Source organism: Lithobates pipiens, unplaced genomic scaffold, assembly GCF_037356315.1.
Source record: "Lithobates pipiens isolate NorthernLeopardFrog02 unplaced genomic scaffold, aLitPip1_a1.2 Scaffold_19, whole genome shotgun sequence".
Taxonomy (NCBI): domain Eukaryota; kingdom Metazoa; phylum Chordata; class Amphibia; order Anura; family Ranidae; genus Lithobates; species Lithobates pipiens.
Genome location: NW_027507764.1, coordinates 590,673,278 through 590,685,548, shown reverse-complemented (window position 1 = coordinate 590,685,548; position 12,271 = coordinate 590,673,278). Strand labels below are relative to the sequence as shown.

General features: G+C 49.1%; 1 protein-coding gene across 1 annotated transcript in view; it reads right to left on the bottom strand.

The window, feature by feature from the left end:
• Positions 1-12,271, bottom strand: part of LOC143998131 (unconventional myosin-Ig-like) — a 307,651-nt gene that overhangs the window by 28,883 nt on the left and 266,497 nt on the right. The gene's annotated exons all lie outside the window — the stretch shown is intronic.

The following is a 12,271-nucleotide window of genomic DNA, read 5'->3' as shown; positions in this document are numbered from 1 at the left end:
CTGGCTCATATATAGTGACAGCTTCCCTGGAGGGCTCATTAATGTGGGTTTGGACTAGAATCTGAACATGCCCAAGATCAACCCTAACGAAGAACATTCAACCTTTACTGGGTTATTAAACTTCATGCGGGGTTGGGAATACCTCTGGCGCAGATGACTGGCTCAATACAGTGACAGCTTCCTTGGCGGGCTCGCTCATGTGGGTTCAGACTAGGATCCAAATATGCCTGAGATTATCCCTAATTAGGAACATTCAACCTGTACTGTGCCATTTATCTTCATCTATGGCAAGTGGCTGCAGGTTTGGTAATGCCTTGGCCACAGATGACTGTCCCAGAACAGTAATGGTTTCCCTGGCAGGCTCACTCATGTGGGTTCAGACTTGGATCCAAATATGCCCGAGATCATTCATCCCTAATTAGGAACATTCAACCTGTACTGTGCCATTTATCTTCATCTATGGCACATGGCTTCAGAATTGGGAATGTCTTGGCCGCAGGTGACTGGCCCATAATAAATGACAGCTTCCCTGGCGGGCTCAAACATGTGGGTTTGGACAAGGATCCAAGATCATCTGTAGTGAGGAACATTCAACCTGTACTGAGTCATTCATCTTCAGCCCTGGCACATGGCTGTGGGGTCGAGAATACCTTGGCCGCAGATGACTGGCCCATATGTAGAGACAGCTTCCCTGGCAGGCTCGCCCATGTGGGTTTGGACAAAGATCCAAGATCATCCCCAATGAGGAACATTCAACCTGTATTATGTCATTCAATTTCAGCCATGGCTTGTGGCTGCAGGGGTGGGAATGACGCAATGACAGCTTCCCTGGTGGGCTCACTCATGTGGGTTTGGGCGAGGATCCCAGATCATTCCTAATAAAGAGCATTTGACTTGTACTGTGTCATTCATCTTCAGACATGGCATGTGGCTGCAGGGTTGGGAATGCCTTGGCTGCAGATGACTTGCCCAGTACAGTGACAGCTTCCCTGGAGGGCTCACTCATGTGGGTTTGGACTAGAATCTGAACATGCCCAAGATCAACCCTAACGAAGAACATTCAACCTTTACTGGGTTATTAAACTTCACGCGGGGTTGGGAATGCCTCTACCGCAGATGACAGCTTCCCTGGTGGGCTCGCTCATGTGGGTTCAGACTAGGATCCAAATATGCCCAAGATTATCCCTAATTAGGAACATTTGACCTGTACTGGGTCATTTATCTTCAGCTATGGCACGTGGCTGCAGGTTTGGGAATGCCTTGGCCACGGATGACTGGCCCAGAACAGTGACAGCTTCCCTGGTGGGCTCGCTCATGTGGGTTCAGACTAGGATCCAGATATGCCCGAGATTATCCCTAATTAGGAACATTTGACCTGTACTGGGTCATTTATCTTCAGCTATGGCACGTGGCTGCAGGTTTGGGAATGCCTTGGCCACGGATGACTGGCCCAGAACAGTGACAGCTTCCCTGGTGGGCTCGCTCATGTGGGTTCAGACTAGGATCCAGATATGCCCGAGATTATCCCTAATTAGGAACATTTGACCTGTACTGGGTCATTTATCTTCAGCTATGGCACGTGGCTGCAGGTTTGGGAATGCCTTGGCCACGGATGACTGGCCCAGAACAGTGACAGCTTCCCTGGTGGGCTCGCTCATGTGGGTTCAGACTAGGATCCAGATATGCCCGAGATTATCCCTAATTAGGAACATTTGACCTATACTGGGTCATTTATCTTCAGCTATGGCACGTGGCTTCAGGTTTGGGAATGCCTTGGCCACGGATGACTGGCCCAGAACAGTGACAGCTTCCCTGGTGGGCTCACACGTGTGGGTTTGGACAAGGATCCAAGATCATCTGTAGTGAGGAACATTCGACCTGTACTGAGTCATTCATCTTCAGCCCTGGCACATGGCTGCAGGGGTTGAGACTGGCTCATTTATAGTGACAGCTTCCCTGGTGGACTCACTCATATGGGTTTGGACAAGGATCAAAGCTCATCCTAAATGAAGAACATTCGAGCTAAAGAGAAAATAGCCTAATAATATTCCTTTTTTATCCCAATTTGCACCGAACAAATGTACTTAAAGTTTTTCAGAACAAATTAGCTTTGCAAATGTTTTATAGACACCCATCGCAGTGTCCTCCTTGCGCTCCGAGGTGTTGTCCTGCTGGCTCCCCATTACACCACCGCCCAATAATATTCGATTTTGTCCACATTCACACAGAACGAATGTACATCGAGTGTCACGGGACAAAAAGCTCTGCAGAATCTTTATCGATACACAATCGCAGTGTCCTCTTTTTTTGTGCTCTGGGGTGTTGTCCTGCTGGCTCTTCATTACACTATGAGTGATAAATGTGACCTACAGCGCCTGGAAAAAGTATTCATACCCCTTGAGATTCTCCACACTTTGTCTTGTTACAACCAAAAACATAAATGTATTTTATTGGAATTTTATGTGATAGACCAACACAAACATGAAGTGGAAGGAAAATTATAAATGATACAAATAAATATGTGAAAAGTGTGGGGGGGAGGGGCATTTGTATGGCGCCCCCCGGAGTCAGTACTTTGTAGAACCCCCTTTCTCTACAAGTCTTTTTGGGGTGTCTCTACCAGCTTTGCACATCTAGAGAGGAAAATTTCTGCCCATTCTTCTTCTTTGTAAAATATCTCAAGCTCTGTCAGATTGGATGGAGAGCGTCTGTGATCAGCAATTTTCAAGTCTGGCCACAGATTCTCAATGGGATTTAGGTCTGGACTGTGACTGGGCCATTCTAACACATGAATATGCTTTGATGTAAACCATTCCATTGTAGCTCTGGCTGGATGTTTCGGGTCGTTGTCCTGCTGGAAGGGGAACCTCCGCCCCGGTCTCAAGTCTTTTGCCGACTCTAACAGGTTTTCTTCTAAGATTGTCCTGTATTTGTCTCCATCCATCTTCCCATCAACTCTGACCAGCTTCCCTGTCCCTGCTGAAGAAAACCATCCCCACCACATGACGCTGCCACCACCATGTTTCACAGTGGGGATGGTGTGTTCAGGGGGATGGGCGGTGTTAGTTTCCCTCACACATAGCGTTTTTCTTTTAGGCCATAAAGTAGAATTTTGGTCTCCTCTGACCAGATCACCTTCTTCCACATGTTTGCTGCCCCCTCCCCCACATGGCTTCTCACAAACTACAAACAGGACTTCTTATGACTTTCTTTCTCCAATGTCTTTCTTCTTGTCACTCTTCCATAAAGGGCAGATTTGTGGAGAGACGACTAATAGTTGTCCTGTGGACAGATTCTCCCCCCTGAGCTGTGGATCTCTGCAGCTCCTCCAGAGTTACCATGGACCTCTTGGTTCTTCTCTGATGAATGCTCTCCTTGCCCGGCCCGGTCAGTTTAGGTGGACGGCCATGTCTTGGTAGGTTTGCAGTTGTGCCCATACTCTTTCCATATTCCGATGATGGATTGAACAGAGCTCCGTGAGATGGTCAAAGCTTGGGAGATTTTATTTATAACCTAACCCTGCTTTATACTTCCCCACAACTTTATCCCTGACCTGTCTGGTTGTGTTCCTTGGCCTTCATGATGCTGTTTGTTCACTAAGGTTCTCTAACAAAACTCTGAGGGCTTCACAGAACAGCTGTATGTATACTGAGATTAAATGACACACAGGTAGACTCTATTTACTAATTAGGTGACTTTTGAAGGCAATTGGTTCCTCTAGATTTTAGTTAGGGGTATCAGAGTAAAGGGGGCGCCATACAAATGCCCCTCCCCCACACTTTTCACATATTTATTTGTATCATTTATCATTTTCCTTCCACTTCACAATTATGTGACACTTTGTGTTGGTCCCTCACATAAAATACATTTACGTTTTTGGAAATGGCAAGGGGTATGAATACTTTTGTGCACACACCTTTGTTGCCGGGTCGGAGACTCGTTAATGAATCTCGTTAGTCGGAGGTCACCGGAGATGACAATGGATTAGCGCCGAGTGATTTTATTAAGGGATTGGAGCGAGTTCACTGCTAGTCACCGCTCCAAGCTGGCCTGGGAACCCGGCGCTGATTTGGGATAATCCGGTCTCTGCCTCCAGATGGCACCTCGGCGGTCAGCAGACGGAGCGGCCCGTCCTCGGGGCCGGCTAATTGGCTTAATCATGTGATGACAGATGGAGGCGAATGCCTATGCAGCCAATTATGAGGACAATGATCCATTACTTAGTGATGGACAGGGCAGAAGTCAGTTCGGTTGTCCCTGCAGGGGAGCGCCTCTCGGGGGCGCTGGTCACAATCTCCCCGAGGAGTCCACTATGTACATAGGAAGAGAATATCATCATCCTCTGATACAATGTATCCAAAGCCCATACTTGTCATAGGAAACCCAAGTGTTACAGTTGTCACCATAACAGGAATAGAGGGGCAATCTTCAAATGGGGACACCTGTTTTCCCATCAGAGTCCCCCCTTACATCAGATGTCCCCTCCAGCATCCCCCCTTACATATGGTGTCCCCCCTTACACTAGGTATTCCCATCAGAGTCCCCCCTTACACCAGGTATCCCCATCAGAGTGCCCCCTTACACCAGGTATCCCCATCAGAGTCCCCCCTTACACCAGGTATTCCCATCAGAGTCCCCCCTTACACCAGGTGTCCCCAACAGAGTCCCCCCTTACACCAGGTGTCCCCATCAGAGTCCCCCTTACATCAGATGTCCCCATCAGAGTCCCCCTTACACCAGGTGTCCCCATCAGAGTCCCCCCTTACACCAGGTGTCCCCATCAGAGTTCCCCCTTACACCAAGTGTCCCCATCAGAGTCCCCCTTACATCAGATGTCCCCATCAGAGTCCCCCTTACATCAGGTGTCCCAATCAGAGTCCCCCTTACATCAAGTGTCCCCATCAGAGTCCCCCTTACATCAAGTGTCCCCATCAGAGTCCCCCTTACATCAGAGGTTCCCATCAGAGTCCCCCTTACATCAAGTGTCCCCATCAGAGTCCCCCTTACACCAGGTGTCCCCATCAGAGTCCCCCTTACACCAGGTGTCCCCATCAGAGTCCCCCTTACATCAGATGTCCCCATCAGAGTCCCCCTTATATCAGGTGTCCCCAACAGAGTCCCCCTTATATCAGGTGTCCCCAACAGAGTCCCGCTTACATCATGGGTCCTCATTAGAGTCCCCTCTTAAATCCAGTGTCCCCATAAAAGTGCCTCCTTACATCAGGTGTCCCCATCAGAGTCTCTCCTTACATCAGATGTCCCCATCAGAGTCCCCCTTACATCAGGTGTCTCCATCAGAGTCCCCCTTACATCAGGTGTCCCCATCAGAGTCCCCCTTACATCAGGTGTCCCCATCAGAGTCCCTCCTTACATCAGATGTCCCCCTTACATCAGATGTCCCCATCAGAGTCCCCCTTACATCAGGTGTCCCCATCAGAGTCCCCCTTACATCAGGCATCTCCATCAGAGTCCCCCTTACATCAGGCATCTCCATCAGAGTCCCCCCCCTTACATCAGATGTCCCCATCAGAGTCCCCCCTTACATCAGGAGTCCTCATCAAAGTGCCCCATTACATCAGTGTCCCCATCAGAGTCCCCCCCTTACATCAGGTGTCCCCATCAGAGTGCCCTCTTAAAGCTGGTGTCCCCAGTAGAGTGCCCCCTTACATCAGGTGTCCCCATCAGAGTCCCTCTATATTTCAGGTGCTCCCATCAGAGTCTCCCCTTACATCAGGTGTTCTCCACACATCAGAGTTGCCCCCACCCCCCCCTGCTCCTCTCTCCAGTCTGTCTTTACTCCCCTACAGTGCCGTGCTGAGACTCAGGTAAGTCCTCAGTGTCAGTGCCAGCTCTATATCGCCCCCTGCAGGCTGAAGGGAGGAGAATGCTTAATCCTCTCTCCAGCTATCTTAGGGAGGCCGCAATGAATAATGTGTCCAGTTTTCCGGCGGAATGAAAACCAGACATGATTGAAAACCCGGACTGACCGGGGGAATCCCGGACAAGTGGCAACCCTAAATGGGTTATATTCCAATTGTAGGGTCTAGGGCTGCTACCCTTCTGATTGGGACAATGGGGGGGCGTTACAGCAGGGAACACTTAGATGATTGGTGAGGAACGTCCGATGTCCAAAAAAAGTCCCACTTCATTATATTCGATCAGCGACTCTGCAATATGCTGCTGTTGTGGAGCAGAGGCTGTCCCCGAAATGCGTCGCCTCCACTTATATACTTTTATCTTCAATAAACTATAACAATCATCAAGGGGGACATCGAATGTTCCTGACCAATCACCCCCCACCCCCTTCTGAGTCCCCCTTGTTTCCGCCCCCTACCCACCTCCCAGCACCGCCCCTTTTAGGGAATACAGAACCAATCATCATTTTGTGCTGCTAAATCATTTGTATGGAATTTATTAATGATAAAAGCAGTAACACTAGATCCAGTGCATCCAGCAACAATAGACCCCCCCAACAACAATAGCCCCCCAGCAACAATGGATCTCCCCCAGAAACAACAGACCTCCCAACAAAACAATAGACTCCTCCAGCAACAATGAACTCCACCCCAGCAACAATAGATCCCATGCAGCAAAAATAGACCCCACCCAGCAACAATAGACCCCCCCCACACAACAATGGACTTCACCCAGCAACAATATATTCCACCTTAGCAACAATAGACCCCCCACCCCCAACAAAACAATAGACTTCTCCAGCAACAATAGATTCCATACCAGCAACAGTAGACCCCTCCACACAACAACGGACTCCTCCCCAGCAACAATAGATTCCACCTCAGCAACAATAGTTCCCACCCAGCAACAATAGATCCCCCCACACACACAACAATAGACTCTTCCAGCAACAATGGACTCCACCCCAGTAACAATAGATCCCTTGTAGCAAAAATAAACCCCACCCATCAATAATAGACCCCACACAAAAATAGGCCCCACTCAGCAATAATAGACCCCACACAAAACAATAGACCCCTCCATACAACAACGGACTCCTCCCCAGCAACAATAGATCCCTTGCAGCAAAAATAGACCCCACCCAGCAATAATAGACCCCACACAAAACAATAGACCCCTCCATACAACAACGCACTCCTCCCCAGCAACAATAGATTCCATCTCAGCAACAATAGACCCCACCCAGCAACAATAGATTCCCCCACACACACAACAATAGACTCTTCCAGCAACAATGGACTCCACCCCAGTAACAAAAGATCCCCTGCAGCAAAAATAGACCCCACCCAGCAATAATAGACCCCACACAAAAATAGGCCCCACCCAGCAATAATAGACCCCACACAAAAATAGGCCCCACCCAGCAACAACAGACCCCCGACAAAACAATAGACTCCTCCAACAACAATGGATACCCACTCCAGCAACAATAGATTCCCTGCAGCAACAATAGACCCCACCCCAGTAACAATAGACCCCAACCAGCAACAATAGACCCCCCCAACACTCAACAATAGACTCCTCTGGCAACAATGGACTACACCTCAGCAACAATAGATCCCCTTCAGCAACAAAAGATTCCACCCCAGCAACAATAGATCCCCTTCAGCAACAAAAGATTCCACCCCAGCAACAATAGACCCCACACAAAAATAGACTCCACCCAGCAACAATAGATTCCCTACAGCAACAAAACATCCCACCCCAGTAACAATCGACCCCACACAAAAATAGACCCCAACCAGCAACAATAGACCCCCACACTCAGCAATAGACTCCTCCAACAACAATGAACTCCACCCAGCAACAATAGATCCCACCCAGCAACAAAAGACCCCCCACACACACACACACACACACACACATACACACAATCACACACAATAATAGACTCCTCCAGCAACAATAGATCCCACCCAGCAACAAATGACCCCCCTCCCCACACACACACACATACACAATAATAGACTCCTCCAACAACAATGAACTCCATCGCAGCAACAATAGACCCCACACAAAAATAGACCCCACCTATCAACAATAGATTCCCCACAGAACAATAGACCCCCCCACACAGCAACAATGGACCACCCACAACAAAATACCACACCCAGCAACAAAACATCCACCCAAAAACATTGGACCCCCCCTCCCGCAGGAACAACAGATCTCCCAGCAGCCAGCAGCAATAGACCTCTCCCTCAACAATAGATCCATACGAGCAACACAAGACCCTCACACAAAAACAGATCCCCACCAGCGGCAATAGATCCCCCAGCACACCCCTGGCTATTATATACATTCAGTGCTGAAGGTGCTGGAACTGCGTTCCGCCACGTTCCCTCCAATCCCCCCAACTGAATATTAAAAGGCGGGGTTTGGGTGGGACCAAAACATAAAGTGGGCAATGATTTTGGTGCATCCAGCAGGAAAGTGGGCGGAGATGAAACGTGGGCCGTGGGCGGGGTTCACCAAGATGTTGATGAGCATGCTGATGTGAAATGAAAAAAAAAAAAAAAAAGAAGAGAATGAAGAGGCGGGACTGCCCAATCAGGGGCGGATCTCCCCATGTAGAGAATGGCGCAGTATCGGGGCAATGAGGCCGCGCGGTCCGGAAATACCGCGCCCGCCAGTTCTCATTTTATTCAACCGGATTTTTTCTTTTTCAACATGAAAAGCCGAATTCTGATCAGATTGAATGCGATTATGAAAAATAATCACAACCGGAATTTTTTTTTTTTTTATAGGTCCAACATAAGTACCTAAATCTGTAATCAGCTAAACCACCGGTCAGACTGGGAGGGGCAGAAAACCGTGAGCCAATCAGAGCTCTTTAACTGACAGGCGGGGGAGCTCATAGGAAATGCTTTGATCTGCTGCTCCTATACTGTCCAATCGGCAGACCAGGGGGGGGGGGCGTGTCCTCGAACCAAACTGCACTGCACCGGAGGTCACTCTGAATGCGTCTTTGAAATGGAGCAACTTCAAAGCCGCCGGTCAGTGCGATTTCACGCACAGAGGTCTATGCAAGTCGCACATGAAATCGCCAAAATAATAGCGCGGGGAACTTTTTTTTTTTTTTTTTTTTCCGAAATCGGCGCAAGTCGGAGTCGCACCCGATTTGAACGGTTCCATAGGCACAAATAAGGTGCGACTTTGCCATGCGATTTCAAAATCAAATTGCGTGAACAAGTCACATCGGTGCGCAAGCGGTGCTCGAAGCTCTTTGAGTCGGAGCCTCCTGGCCCTTTAAGGGGTTTAGGATCAGGTGACTGCCGCGACACGCACAGCGGTCACATGATCGCAAGCTTTTACGCTGTCCCCCCCCCCCTGGTATTTACACTAATGCATACGAATATGGCGAAGGACAAACCCACCGAGAGGTCGCATATTTGGCATGCGGTCGGCGCCAAGGGGTTGACATTAGAAAACCAACCGCACGGCTTGCAGGCTCTGCTCACACTTGTGCGACTCCAAAGTCGCACGATTTCCAGTGCGACTTTAATGCGGCGTTGATGCGACTTTACACTCTCTGGCACTCAAGTTGCATCAAAATAACAGGAAGCGGTCCAGAGGAGGAAATGGGAAAAAACTAAGCGCAGCGAGGACCCCGTTTTTTTTTTTTTTTGGTGCAGTGATGACCCCCCTGCACCTGGCTATAGGTATCTCTTTCTGTATGTAATTGGTACTCCCCCCCCCCCCCCCCAGGGGGTGAAACATGTTACTTGTAGGAGGTGACACTAGGACGATAGCAACAGGAGGCGCGGCGTTCCCGGGGACAGCGATGGCAGAGAATTCCCATAGACTGGGCCCACGTGGCGGGCAGCGGTGTCGGGATAATCAGGTTATTGTTATGGTGTCAATTATTCATCGTTCCCGCTGTGCCGGTGCCCAGCCGAGGTGTCACTCAGGATTGTGTTCACAGCCCGCTGATCTGTCATTGTCACCAGCGCCGCCACCAATGCAGCCCAAGCCAATTATCACCTTCCTATGGAAAACCGGCCTGCTGTGAGCAAGGCACATGCTGGAGCTGTGTGTCACCCTATGTGTGTGTGTATGGTGTCACCCTATGTGTGTGTGTATGGTGTCACCCTATGTGTGTGTGTGTATGGTGTCACCCTATGTGTGTGTGTATGGTGTCACCCTATGTGTGTGTGTATGGTGTCACCCTATGTGTGTGTGTATGGTGTCACCCTATGTGTGTGTATGGTGTCACCCTATGTGTGTGTGTATGGTGTCACCCTATGTGTGTGTGTATGGTGTCACCCTATGTGTGTGTATGGTGTCAGCCTATGTGTGTGTATGGTGTCACCCTATGTGTGTGTGTGGTGTCACCCTATGTGTGTGTGTATGGTGTCACCCTATGTGTGTGTATGGTGTCAGCCTATGTGTGTGTATGGTGTCAGCCTATGTGTGTGTGTATGGTGTCACCCTATGTGTGTGTGTATGGTGTCACCCTATGTGTGTGTATGGTGTCAGCCTATGTGTGTGTATGGTGTCAGCCTATGTGTGTGTGTATGGTGTCACCCTATGTGTGTGTATGGTGTCACCCTATGTGTGTGTGTATGGTGTCACCCTATGTGTGTGTGTATGGTGTCACCCTATGTGTGTGTATGGTGTCAGCCTATGTGTGTGTATGGTGTCAGCCTATGTGTGTGTATGGTGTCAGCCTATGTGTGTGTGTATGGTGTCACCCTATGTGTGTGTGTATGGTGTCACCCTATGTGTGTGTGTATGGTGTCACCCTATGTGTGTGTGTATGGTGTCACCCTATGTGTGTGTATGGTGTCAGCCTATGTGTGTGTATGGTGTCAGCCTATGTGTGTGTATGGTGTCACCCTATGTGTGTGTATGGTGTCACCCTATGTGTGTGTGTGGTGTCACCCTATGTGTGTGTGTATGGTGTCACCCTATGTGTGTGTGTGTGTGTGTGTGTGTGTGGTGTTACCCTATGTGTGTGTGTATGGTGTCACTGTGTGTGTATGGTGTCACCTTATGTGTGTGTGGTGTCACCCTATGTGTGTGTGTATGGTGTCACCCTATGTGTGTGTGTATGGTGTCACCCTATGTGTGTGTATGGTGTCACCCTATGTGTGTGTGTATGGTGTCACCCTATGTGTGTGTGTATGGTGTCACCCTATGTGTGTGTGTATGGTGTCACCCTATGTGTGTGTGTGTGTGGTGTTACCCTATGTGTGTGTGTATGGTGTCACTGTGTGTGTATGGTGTCACCTTATGTGTGTGTGTATGGTGTCACCCTATGTGTGTGTATATGGTGTCACCCTATGTGTGTGTGTATGGTGTCACCCTATGTGTGTGTATGGTGTCACCCTATGTGTGTGTATGGTGTCACCCTATGTGTGTGTGTATGGTGTCACCCTATGTGTGTGTGTGTGTGTGTGGTGTTACCCTATGTGTGTGTGTATGGTGTCACTGTGTGTGTATGGTGTCACCTTATGTGTGTGTGTATGGTGTCACCCTATGTGTGTGTGTGTGTGTGTGGTGTTACCCTATGTGTGTGTGTATGGTGTCACTGTGTGTGTATGGTGTCACTGTGCATTTATGGTGTCACCCTATGTGTATGTTGTCACTGTGTGTGTATGGTGTCACCCTATGAGTATATGCTGTGTCACTGTGCATGTATGGTGTCACCCTATGTGTATGGGGTCACTGTGCATGTATGGTGTCACTGTGCGTGTATGGTGTCACTGTGCATGTATGGTGTCACTGTGTGTGTATGGTGTCACTGTGTGTGTATGGTGTCACTGTGCATGTATGGTGTCACTGTGCGTGTATGGTGTCACTGTGCATGTATGGTGTCACTGTGTGTGTATGGTGTCACTGTGTGTGTATGGTGTCACTGTGCATGTATGGTGTCACTGTGTGTGTATGGTGTCACTGTGTGTGTATGGTGTCACTGTGCATGTATGGTGTCACTGTGCATGTATGGTGTCACTGTGTGTGTATGGTGTCACTGTGTGTGTATGGTGTCACTGTGTGTGTATGGTGTCACTGTGTGTGTATGGTGTCACTGTGCATGTATGGTGTCACTGTGTGTGTATGGTGTCACTGTGTGTGTATGGTGTCACTGTGCATGTATGGTGTCACTGTGTGTGTATGGTGTCACTGTGCATGTATGGTGTCACTGTGTGTGTATGGTGTCACTGTGTGTGTATGGTGTCACTGTGCATGTATGGTGTCACTGTGTGTGTATGGTGTCACTGTGTGTGTATGGTGTCACTGTGCATGTATGGTGTCACTGTGCATGTATGGTGTCACTGTGTGTGTATGGTGT